At 37.0% G+C, this 13,617-nt stretch overlaps 1 protein-coding gene across 2 annotated transcripts in view; it reads left to right on the top strand.

The window, feature by feature from the left end:
• NPSR1 (neuropeptide S receptor 1) overlaps positions 1-13,617 on the top strand; it is a 191,061-nt gene that overhangs the window by 110,148 nt on the left and 67,296 nt on the right. The gene's annotated exons all lie outside the window — the stretch shown is intronic.

Raw genomic sequence — 13,617 nt, 5'->3', positions numbered from 1 at the left:
AAGAAAGAAAGAAAGAAAGAAAGAAAGAAAGAAAGAAAAAAGAAAAAAAGAAAGAATCTCTCTTCCACTTGAGGACCACAAGCACCAAACTCCCAGGGTTGCTTGAGGACCAAATGAGATTGCATCTTAGACTTTGAAACTTTGTAAGTGCAAAGTATCAATTATAATAAATAGAATAAGATAAATCATGCCCAGCCTTTCTAAGTTGCCAGGCCTGGAATTTTCCATGTCTTATCAAATTACCAACTCATTCAAAAAATCCCAGCTCAAATTTCCAAACTGAAAAATTCCAAGAGTTATTTTCTTTGAGAAGTTAGCAAAGTTTTCTTAAATTTACCTTGAGACATGCATGATTTTGGCCCTGGCTATTGGGGGTAGGGAGGGGAATAAAAGATTGCTCCATAGGAACAAGCTATTTCTCATCCAGGCAACTCTTATCAGTCTCAATGAATAAGTAGCCCTGGGGATTCCTGGGTGATCTCAGCCTAAAACTATGCATCATTGAAAAGCTTTTCCTCTTCTAGCTCCACTAGCATGGAACCATTCAATGCCACTTTCCTGCCTAGCAATAACCAGAGTTGACCTTTGGAGAGGATACAGTAAAGGATCCCCCAGGGAATCTTTCCAAGTATCATATGGAAAACAAATGCTTGTGTTAAAATAAGAAGCTTCATCAAGGTGACAAAGATTTGCCCTGGGCATTTAATCCTGCTGAATTTGCATGGAGTGTGTCCATGGAGTAGAAGAAAAGCAAAAAATTCAAAGGAGTTGAGATTCCAAACATGTTTCTGGCCTACCTCTAGCAAATATTTTCAGGAATAATAATTCATTGCCTCTGGTCATAGGACACAGCTGTTTCTCTGGTCTAAGGAAAATTCAATCACCTCAATGAAATTCATCATTTTTTTTTTTTTTTTTTTTGCAATTGATCTGATGCTGAGAGAGATGCTTTCTTTGCAACCAAAGCTTTTGTGGGCTGCTGTGAAGATATATAATTCATTGGACTGCCCCAAAGACCTCACCTAGTCCCATATTGAAAAGTTAGCCTTTTTCCCAACTCAAGGAATGATTATTATCAAATATTTTCCAATGGTTTTCTGAATCTATGATTGGGACAATGATGGTAATAAAAGCACTACTAGGGTTTTGTGAGGTTCCAGTGAGATCAGAGACCTCCAACTGCCACATAAAATGTCAGCCATCACCAGCAGCAACAACATTATCTGACGTCAGTGATCTATTAGAGTGAAAAGTGCCCTCTCTTCCTTTCTTCCATTGTCCTCACCAAGCCTCTTGGATCTTAGTCTCCACTAGGTTCTTTCTAAATATTAATGTTTGCTGAATCTCTAAGGTTTTCAGTTACTTAGACAATTATTATGTCTTCTCCATAATGACCTCCACTTAATCTCAATGGAGACAGCCCATGGTTCTTGGACAAAGAGTCCTGGGAATAACAGTGGTACCCTCCCTTAGACTGCCAGTCCTCCTTGATTTCTGAGGGAAGGAAGGAGGGAAGGAAGGAAGGAAGGAAGGAAGGAAGGAAGGAAGGAAGGAAGGAAGGAAGGAAGGAAGGAAGGAAGGAAGGAAGGAAGGAAGGAAGGAAGGAAGGAAGGAAGGAAGGAAGGAAGGAAGGAAGGAAGGAAGGAAAGAAGGAAGGAAGGAAGGAAGGAAGGAAGGAAGGAAGGAAGGAAGGAAGGAAGGAAGGAAGGAAGGAAGGAAGGAAGGAAGGAAGGAAGGAAGGAAGGAAGGAAGGAAGGAAGGAAGGAAGAAACAAAGAAAAGGAATTGAGAGCTACCAAAGACACAGAAAGGAAAAAAAAAAAAAAGTTGCCACCACTAAAGTCCTTTACCTACTCTCAAATGGCTCAATATAGAGAAAGAGACCCCAATTTTTAAAAACATTAGATAAGATTCATTATCATTTGTTTTGTGCATCCTGGAATCTTTCATCTAAGTAATAGATAATACCTTCCTAAAGTGGAATATTATTAAAATCAGGGACTGAATCCTATTTTTCCCATTTGTATGATCAGCATTTAGCTTAAATTTTAAACATTATAAGCATTTGATAATTTTGTAAATTTCATTTATTTATCTACAAAATGAGGTGTTTTACCAAAATCACCCTTAAGCTCTCTCTAACTTTAACTTTTATATTACCAATTAAAAAATTAAACAGAGGCAATGAGGGAAACTTTGAAATATATTGGCAAACGTGAATGAGGTGAATTAATAAATTAAAAGTTGAGCAGCCCCTTTAATAAACCTAGAGAAAGAATTTGCGGAGAAGAAAATTCATTACTGAACTTTCCTCAATCCTAAGCCTTGATTGCCTTTGTTCATTACTTGAGTAGAGCAAAATTGAGATCATTGAATCAATACCACTTTACATAGTGGAATCTCTATTGGTGGACTTTGAAGATGCCCTTGCCTTTATAATGGTGCAGCTACAAAGCAAATAACCCAAGAAATGGGAAGAGGATCAAGGGAAGGCAAGAAGAAAGGGAAAACAAAGTAAAGTAATTAAGGAAAAGGAAGTAGAGTTAAGAACGAAGAGTGTTTAGATTGTCTTCCAAGTTACCCATCTTTCTATTTTTATATCACTCATCAAAAAGAAACCCACTGCTTAGAGCCTTAAAAATTCTGTAAGGGTAAATTCAATTCCAAATTCAATTAAATCCTCATCTTTCCTCCAAACAGAGATTTGAAATGATGTTATGAGCAAATTATTTGCTATTATTCCTCCAGTCTTTTGAATAAGACAATTCTTATTCAATTAATTCAATTCTTATGAATAAGACATTTCATTATTACTTATTTTGAAGATATAAAAATGAAAATCCTACATAAAAGTATGAAAAAATGAAAAGTCTAACTATTAATCTCTGCTAACAAAATGGAATCTCAAGTTCTTGGACAATAGCTTATCTTTAGGTCCCTCAAGTTTTCCCAGCATTCCCATCCTCATGAATACCCAAGAAAAATAGAAATGGCTACAAGTCATACATAAACCTAAAGTTCTACAAACCACAATATTCACAACCACAAGGTAAGTAGTAAGTGGTGCAGTGTTTATAATTATGCTTCTTTTACAAATAAAGAAATTGAGGCTCTCAAAGGTTATGGAACTTACTAGGATTAGAAATCTATTAAATATAATAGATTGGAATCAAAACCAGATCATAGAATCATGGAATACTAGGATTGGAAAAGACCTCACTAATCAAGTAGCTCAGGAGTTGCCAACTTGGAGCTCACGTATGAATTTCAAAGGTGAGGTGTAATGAGTTTATTTTTTTAACATTTGGGGGACTATTGTTTTTAATTTAAGAATTTTCCTCTGTAATTCTATCCATTTTATTTTTTTTAATTTGTTCTGAGAACAGATCCACAAACTTCAACAGACTTCAACAGACTGCCCAAATAAGGTGAAGAAACCCTGTTCTAGATTAATCATTTTAATTTTAATTAATAGAATTACTATCCTTATTCTAAGTATCTAAAAAGTCCTCTCTACAATATTACCAAGAAGCAATCATCCAGGCTTTGCTTGAAGACTTTAAGTGAATAAAAATTCCCCACTTCTTTGATCAAACCACTCAGTTTGGGCTTATTCAGAGTGGTAGGAAAGTTTCCTTTTATCAAGTTTGAACTGATCTCTTTTCAATTTTTATCTCTTGTTCATAGTTCTGCCTTCTAGGGCAAAACAAATCCTCTCCCCATTTCCATCTGACTACCCGTCACATGCTTGAATAAATCTATCAAGTTCTTTCTAAGTCTTCCTTCTCCTAACACTCCTAATTTCTTCAATCAGTCCTCATGGCCTGAACCGAAGGTTCTTCCTCATGCTGGTTGTCCCTCCTTTGAACACCCTCCTGCTTGTGAATGTACATTCTGATACATGATTCCCAGATGAGAATACACTGTTCTGAGATGAACAATCCACTATGCCATCCTGAATCTCAAAAAGGAACAATGAAAAATAGAAAAGTGGAACATATCTCCACTCCCTAAGATACGGATCTGTAATTGTTTTGTATTCTTCTCAGAAGCTTCTATTGCTATGCTGACTTCACCCTCCCCTTCCCTGTTCTTTAATATTTCATAGTCTGCAGTGAATCAGCTCTCCTAGGCTACTGGTAACTCAGAAGGGGGGTTGTGAGAAGTGTCTTTCTGAATAAGTTTATCTCACACACTCAAAAAGTGTCATTGCCATCATTAAATAGAGATGACTCAAAGCATTTGAGAGCAAGGGATCACTTTTGGAAGAAATGCCCTGCCACACTTTTTCATAGGTAGAAGTCCAGGTTCAGAATGAATCCACTTCACCATGAGCCATCACAAAACATCCAGCAGCAGTGATAGAGGTTGGGTCAACATTACAGTTTGTACTCACATTTCTCTCACCAGGCAGAAACTCTCATGACAGCAGGAAGCAGTGAAGTGACTAGAATTAGTGTTCCCAAAGCCAAGCATCCACTCCCTCTAGGCTGGGCCACAGCAGTATGTTCTATCCTTCTATCCCTATTCATACTATTCAGTAGGCTTAGAAAATATCTGGGTTTCTTTCCATAGAATGCTCTAATTCACAGATTCAGCACCAAAGACAGTTCTTATCACCTTGATGTAGTTTTAATCAGAGGAACAGGATGTATATTTGTGTATGTGTATACATATGTATATATGTAAATGGAGGACAAGAGAATAGAATATATAAGAAAATACCATCATATTTTAAAATTTCCATGATGTAATAAATAAGGATTTTTGTAGTAAATACTTTGTAGGTTTGTATAAATTTTCTGCAGATCACTTCCTAGGAACGTGTTTCTATTGGCCTTTCACATAAAAAGCAGAATTGAATAGCTCCAAATACAGTTGTCCACTGTCCTCCATGCTCTACCTACTCCCTCATCAGAGGAGCTCAAGGAAAAATTATGAGCTAAGTCCATTTTCCCCCTGCTTTCCTCCTTACCTTCTCTCCAGTTTCTTTTTACTTAACACCACCAATGCTCCCTTTAGTTCCTACAGGTTCCTCATTACAGCTTTCAGTCAAAAAGACCTATTATGAAAGAGTACCAGGAAGTAATTGGGACTTTTGAGTCAACAGACTCACAGATTGCATTCTGCCTTAGATACTTGCTAGCTACATGATCATAGGCAAGTTGGAAAACCTCTCTTTTCCTTTTCTGCATGATGGCAATAATACTGGCACAAAATTCCTTATGGGATTGTTGTGAGGAAATGTTTCACAGGCCTTCAAGAACTCAATAAATGTGAGTTTTTATCCTTATTTTTAACCCCCTTCCCTGCCTTTTCTGAAGGACTGAATTTGACAGTCCTTCAGAGAGGTAGCTAGGTGACTCAGACTAGAAAACTGGGCCTGGCATCAGGAAAGCCTGGGCTCAAATATGGCCTGAGAAACTTAATAACTCTATTTGCCTTAATCCAGGAGAGTAAAATGGCAAACCACTCCAGTATATTTGCCAAGAAAACCCCATGAGTCAAACATGACTGAAAAACAACAGGGAGGGATGCCTTTGAGAGGTGACAAAGAGTGTCCATCCTATATATGGCTCTTTGTTCAAGGTAATATGATGATAAAAATTCAGATATCTCATAAGATTAATAATCAACAGATTTGATGGGAATTTGGAATGCTCAGAAATCATGAGTCGAGTCTTAGGGATAATGAGAGTTTCTCCATTCAATAAAATTTACACTAGTCTTGTGTCACTTCTGATATATAAATGGAGATGGCACAGCGGTCTCATAAGCAACCATACAGAAGCCCTTGATTGGTACAGGAAAAAGCCCATATATATTATATATATTCACATATATTGATGTAAAGTCATGGGGAAGATACAAAGAATGGACAAGATACAGGTCCTACCTTCAAAGATCTCTCAGTAAAAATCAGGTGAATATATGAAACATAGAAGTCGCCTTAGTAAAATGAGCACTAGATTTAGAATCAGATGACCTGGTTCTAATGGGGCATTCTCAATGGTTTCTTATTTGGAGCAGGGTCACAAAAATCTAGCATCCATTCAAAATTCCATAGATAGTGAGACATTTAGATGTATAAATGATCACAGTCATTGACTGGTGTGAGGACCGAGTTAGCACCCTGGAATCAACCAGAGTCAGGATAAGCAAAAGTCTTTGGTCTTTATTTTTTTGTCTTTAGGAGTAGAAGTGAAGGAAATGGACATAGGATCTCTGTGACCTTCTTCTTCCTTGTCTACTGACAAAGTGACTCTGCCTTTTCTTACTCTACCCCCTAATCCTTCCCACAATTCTCTGTATACATCAAAAGAATGAACCAGCACAGAATAGTGGGAAGGGCCCTTTTCCAAGCATATGCTAATAGAGTATTGTCCAATTGATAATTAGCCTTAAATGCTCAGTTGTTCAACCTCAATGCATCAACTCAGAGTTTCAGCCCTTTACAGACTGGTGCCTTTAGTGAAAAAGCTCCAGTTACCAAAAGGTTTTCATTGAGTAAATCTCCTTAAGGTAATGATGTTGGTATAAACAGCTAGACCTGATATTGAACAGAGACTTTGCCTTTCTCATGACTCTGAGCAGTGACAGTCAAGACAGGACAGCAGAAAAAAGAGTCAAACCATAGATGAGTTTATTTATATTAAAATAGCAGCAAACATAAGGAACCTAATAAGCAAACGAAATTATATGCTTACTGCCCATTTCAATTCTGAAATGAAGCAGATATAATGGCATGGGTTTTGAGCAGGGGCTCATGTCTAACACAATGAAGCAAATTACTATCATTCAAGAGAAAAGAAAACGAGTCTGGGCCTTGATTCAGAATGAAATTAGCTCATACTTTCTATGTGGATTTTCTGGAGGTGTCAGTCAGAACCTCTTTACTTTTTTGGCAAACCAGAACAAAAATGAAGCTTTTGCATCAAGGCAAGCTTCTTTTAGGGCTGTTAAATCAGTAATGGAGCAGAATTCCATTGTGTTCCTCACTTATATAATAATTTGACTATCCGGTCCCCCTGTATGTTTCCCTGGCATTTTAGTACCTCTGCCGGGAATATATTTTCTTTCTGCTCTTTATTCTCTACCATCAGGCTCAGCCTTAAATGAAGCTATAGCATGGATCCAAGCACACATTTGACCTGATTTGGAAGTCACTAAAAACAGTTCCTCAATCCCATATTTAGGTATATTGTCTGATATTAAAAACTCCGGGCTCTATCTACCCAGGTTACTTATACCTTTGGAATCTAATACTTAATGTGCAACAAAAAAAATGGTATTTACACACATATATTGTATCTAGGTTATATTATAACACATGTAAAATGTATGGGATTACCTGTCATCAAGGGGAGGGAGTAGAAGGAGGGAGGGGATAATGTGGAAAAATGAATACAAGGGATAATGTTATAAAAAAAAAATTTACTCATGCCTATATATTGTCAAAAATGTATAAATAAAATTAAAAAAAAACTCCAGGCTGATAAATAAGAAAAATGGGATTAAATTTCAATCCTGCCACTATCCGTCTAACATAGAATAAGTAATTTAATCACTCTGTGCCTCAGTTTCCTCAAGGCTTTAGATTTGGAATGAAAGAATTAGAATAAGTAATCATAAAGAACTTCTGAAATTCTATTTCATCCTGTAATGTTCCATGTCATTCATTCCATCCTAGCTCAGCCTAATCTAACCTGCTATTCTTTTCTGTGTCATTACATTACATATCCTTCTCTTTGATTGTTTTATTCCATTATCTCCTATCCCATTACTTTCTGTTTCATCCCATTCTACTCTATCTTACCTGATTTTATTCTATTCTATCCTAATTAATTCTAACCTGATCTCTTCTAATACAGTTTATTTCTATTCTATCCTTTCCTATGAAATTCTATATCCTATTTTATCCTATCTTTTTCTACAATATTAGATTTGATACTATCCTGTTCCATCCCATTCTATCCTACTCACACTAGGCAATGTGGTTTTGTGGATAGGGGGCCAGCATCAAAAGCATAAAGGCCAGGATCAATTCCAGATGCTGGCCATGTGACTCTGAGTAAGCTACCTAAATTTTCAGTGCTTTGTTTCAGTGTCAATCAATCTCTGTATCTGTATTCATCAGAATTTGTCAGAGGTGCCAAATTCAAATAGAAACAGATCTCTTCAGGCTGCATGTTGACTTAGAGAATAGGCCTGGATTCACTGGTGACTTAGTCTCAAAAGCTAATGTGTTCTTATGCATAGAGACTGGACTTATATTTTCACTGATATAGGAAACTCCTATATCCCAGTAAGGAAATTCTCTTGGAATAATGAAAGGTTAAATGACTTGCTGAGGGTAAAATAGGCAGCAAATGTCAGAAACCAGACTGAAACCTAGGCATTCCTGGATCCATTATGGACTACAAACATGGCACTCAGAGTTAAAGAATTCCCAGTCCGACTGTACTCTGCCCCATAAGACACACAAAATATTGGAAGCATATTATGAACAAGGTCTTTGGTCTTAAAAAAAAAAAAATAAAGTAGAATGACTTAAAGTGATGATAAAATATCCTATTTGATTGGAGGAAGAAGGTGGGAAGAGGGTGGGGCTGTAGGCTGAAGAAGATTGAAAATGGCTTTCATTGTCTAGGATTTGAGACTTAATTTGGAAGGCAAATGTATAATAGAAGAACATTTTGAAGTAGTAGTGTGTGGCAGATGGACTCCTCTCCCAGAAACGACTGGTCTGTTTATTTGTTCTATCCTCCAACGCTAAAGCAACAGAAATGTTTTATACTTCCTGATTGTTCTTTCACTTTGTTATCCTGCCTGACATTTCAATTAAGGTCGGCTGGCTTAGTAAGCCACCTTTTTATAAGTGAAGCCTTAGGAATTGCAATTGTTGTTTCAAAGAATCAGAGGGATATCAGTCATTCATACCTTGGGGGAACATTGGTTAATAAGCTTTCTTTCCTACTAAGACTACTTAAAATCACCTCTACTAAGGAAATGAGAGATTTTATACTTTTGGTGATGATGGGAAGATTTTAAAGGATGTCACAATGTAGGAGGGAGGGGAAGGGACACGTTAGTCCAGCATTGGGTACCACTGGATCTGAAGAGAGGGGCAATTGAAAGGAAAATCTTCTGAAAAGCCATTAAATTTTGTGTTTAATAATCCCATACTTATAACTCTGTGCCCTTTGACTCATTCCTTCAGCAAGACCTCAAATCCTATTGATTCACCTCTTGGTCTTAAATTTGATGCCACAGTACAAGGCCCATTCAATCCTGCACTTTGCTTACTTTCAGGAGAATGTTAAACTATTAAACTCAAGAATTTTTTTTCCTTTTTGTATTTTTATTCCCAGTGCTAAACACAAAACCAATTTGTAAAATTTAATAAATCCTTGCCCATCTAGGTTCATCCTCTTTCTCTCCTCTCCTTCTCTAAAAAATGTCAGTGAAAAAGTCATTTATACTGGGTGCTGCCATTCCTTCTTATCTTCTTAACTCTCTGCAATCTGGCTTCCAACTTCATCTTACTGCCAAATTTGAATGCCTTTAAATTATCAGTGATCTCTAAATTGTCAAATCTAATGGCCTATTCTTGGCCCCCTCATCCTTCTTCACTTCTCTTTAGTAAAGCATTACTGAACTCTTTCCAGATACTAGGGCTTTTTAAAGTTTTTATGAATCTACTCTTTCCTGGTTCTCCTCTTCTCTGACCGCTGACCACTATTTCTGTTTCCTTTGTCTCAATGGTTTGCCCTGGATTCTCTTTTTGTTCTATATTGTCTCACTTGGTAAAATCATCAGGTCATGTGTTAAATTATTGTCTCTAGACAGATAATTCTGAGATCTAGGTGGTCACTACTAGGCCTTCTATTGAGCTCCAGTTGTATATCATCAACTGTCTTTTAAACAACTCCATCATCATGCTGGACATGCAGGACATCATGTTGGATGTCCTAGGCTCAAAACTTAGATGTCATCCTTGACTGTTCGTGCTCATTTATCTAATCCATTGCCAAATATTGTCATTTCTACCTTGATAACCTCCCTAAAATATGTTTTCTTTTATCCATTCACATAGAATCTGTTCTTTGGCATGACTATTCTCATGATCTTTCTCCTGGACCATTGCAACAAACCTGCTTTAGGGAGATCTCTCACTCAGCTCTAAAGAATTTTCCTACAGAACAAGTCTGTCCCCATATATAATCAGTAAAGTTCCAGTGATTTCATATTACTCAGAGAAAAAAACATAAAATCCTGTCATTTAAAGCTGTAATAGATTGATGTCTTTCTGCCTTTCCAGTATTCTTGATCATTATGGCACTCTACACATGCTAAAATTCAGCAATTACTAGTCCATTTCCTCTTCTTCACAAATGATCATGCACTTTCTCTCTTCTGATCTTGGCTGTCTCATGCCTTGAAGTGCTCTTCCTCCTCACCCTTATATCTTCCCAATATCAAGTCTCTTCCAATTTTATCTGAAATCTCTAGTCTTCTAGGAGACCATCCCTTTCTCTTTCCTCTTCTAAAACCTTGCTCTATGAGATTTTCTTCCATATAATATTCATATCTTATATTTACTTGGTTTTTCCATGCTATCTTCTCCACTAGTATATAAGATCCATGATAACAAGGACAATTTCTGCCTTTGTTTCCTCATCACTAAGCACAGGACCTGGCACATAGTAGGTGTGCATTAACTTCCTCTTGCCTTGACTTGAATGAATCATCAAAAAAAGAGATGATGATAATGACATTGCTGTCGTTGACTCTTCATGACCCTATTTGGAAGTTGTCATGGCAAAGATGTGGGAGTGGTTTGCCATTTCCTTCTCCAGCTCATTTTTTATAACAGTGGAAGTAAGGCAAACAGGTTTAAACTAGTTGCCCAGGGTCATACAGCTAGTTAAGTGTCTAATGCTGGATTTGAACTTAGAAAGATGGATTTTCCTGATTCCAAGCCCAGTATTCTATCCATTGACCTACTTAGCTATCCAAGATAGGTGGATAATTAGATAAGCGGATGAATATGAAGCTGGAGGAGTTCATCCTGCCCTACCTCTTCCTGAGATTCCTTCCCCAGAATTCATTTGCTTGCACCTCTTAGAATGGTGCAAAATAGCATTGGGTCCCCTTGTCTTCTTGAAGAAAATGAGGTTCAGTGCCTCCTTTCTGTCTAAACTCCGGCAGCAAAGGGAAGAACTGAGCCTATTTTATGTGAATGGATGATGTCAACGCCATATAAATTTCACAACCTTCCTGACTCTGGTGCAGGGTAATTTGTGATTTCAGGGATGGTAATAAATTAGGCAAAGTGTTAAAGGACTCTTAAGTTTCTGAGAAAAACAAAGTTCTATAAATTCAATCTGTCATTTTAGCAATTTACATTTAGTATCCCTCCCTCAAAGTCCTCTTCTGACTCTGATGCTTCTTTGTGATAGAGCAGTGACTTCACGTTCTCAAAGTCTAGGCCAGTGACATGCAAGCTTTTATAAGGAAGGCTTTGAAGAATGGCTTGGTGATGGGATGCACACTCATTTAGAGGTGCTATGTCTCTCCAAATATCACCAAGTTGGACACAGTATAATGCAATTTGTAGTTCGGTAAGAAACAGCCACAAAGACCTACTTATTGGGTCATGGTGAGGTCTCAATCTGTGTTAAAGATTACTCACAAGGATGAAACCATGGCTCAGCCAATCCAACAACAAGCATTTATTGTTGCTCCAAACACTGTTCTGGGTGATGGAAATGCATAAAAAAAAGAAACACTCTCTCCTCCCAATGAGTGGCAGACAATGTGTAAATAAACACAGAGAGAATATACAAAATGAATACAAAGCAGTTTATCAAGGGAAGTTGCTTGGAATTAGGGGATTATGAAATTATACCCCTGGTAATTGAGAGATCTGTTGAGTTCTACCATAATGAAGATAGATAGCATTGCACAGATAATATACAAGGGCTTAATTAAAGACGGTTATCACTGAATTTAACAAAGTAGCTGGAATATTGGATAGAGAATTGGCCTAAAATTCATGAAGATCTGAATTCAAATTGTAGCTCTAATAGGTGATGGCTGTGTGATTCTGGGGAAATCATTTAAACTACATATTTGTGTCTTCCACAACCTCTAAGGCTTTAAATTGTAGGTAAGTTGTTGATTTGCATTGGTAGACGGAGTTTCCATACCAGGAGTTCACTGTACAAATGAAATTATAGGTCTTAAAAAGTACCAAAACTTATTACCAATTCCATTATTTCTAAAGGCCACCAAGTAAATCCTAGATAAATGTAGGATCAGCAAACTTTGTACAACAGGAAATAAATTAACTTTGACTAGAGCAGAAATGTCTAAACTTTATGCACTTCCAAACCCTTTTAAACAATTCCAAGTATATAGGTATATAAAATAGATATGCAAAGCAAACATTTGCTGATAAAAAACCATGGCATGACCCCTGGATTTAATTACATGACCTTATATGGGTTGTGATCCATAGTTTGAAAAGCTTTTGGACTAGAGGACCTGCCAATTTTCCCTTTTTGATGAAAGACTAATCCCAATCCTTCCATTTCCCATAGAGGGTAGTGTTTGTTCATATAAAAGACTTCTTTAAGTGCCCCAATTTCTTTGCACCAATTTTCAGAATATTCTTCTTTGACAAATTGATCAAGACTTTGTGAGATATTCAGGAAAGGCAGTAATTATATTCACAATTCTCAGATATGGCATTTTTCCTTTCCATCATCTTAGGACCCAGTAACATTTCACTCTAAAAAGAAAAATTCAGTGCTGCAAAAATACTGGCTAAAATGGTGGTTGCAAAGGACACATGGAAGAACAGTGACCTTACAATGCAAAAGAAGAAATATCTCTTTGGCGGAACCAATTTTGCTTTCTCTTTAAGGGCCCGGTTCCATCAAGAATTCTCTCTTCCTATCATGTCTTTCAATATCTCTGACTTCAATCTCTCAATCTCTACTGACTTCTTCTCCTCTGCCTAAAATGAGAGCAGGTTTGATCTATCTTAAATTTAAAATAAAATGCCTTTCTTATAGCCCTAGTATTCTTTAGTCTTGACCTAGATCCCAATTTCTTAAATTATGGGTCACAACCCCCTGTATGGTCTCAAAACTGAATGTTGAACTATGAATTTCTTATCAATAAATGTTTGATTAACCTGTTTTACAAACCCACATACTGGAGGTTACATAAAAAATTCTCAGGCATAAAGTGTTTGTGAGTAGACAAAGTTTAAGAAGTCTTTCCATGAAGAAGTAGACACAACAGCAGAATCAAGTATCTCAGTGTATCTCTGCAGACTTTTTAATGGGGATGTGTCACTTCCAATTGATAGCAGCAGGAACTAGACTGAGGAAGCCAAAATCATTACTCAATGGATAAGAGAAAAACAAATGTGCAGCCATAATCCCAAATCAAGACTCATTGATGACTTAGGTTCATTTCCTGTTCAAGAGCTTAATTTAGTCCTACCCTATTGACCCCAGCCCTTTAAGTACAGACCACAATATCCTTCAAGCTGTATTACTGTCTTTATCCTTCCCTCACAGCCAAGTCCACAATCACTATTTTT

This window comes from Sminthopsis crassicaudata, chromosome 1 (assembly GCF_048593235.1).
Source record: "Sminthopsis crassicaudata isolate SCR6 chromosome 1, ASM4859323v1, whole genome shotgun sequence".
In the NCBI taxonomy this organism is placed as follows: domain Eukaryota; kingdom Metazoa; phylum Chordata; class Mammalia; order Dasyuromorphia; family Dasyuridae; genus Sminthopsis; species Sminthopsis crassicaudata.
This window is presented reverse-complemented; position numbering and strand designations above follow the sequence as displayed.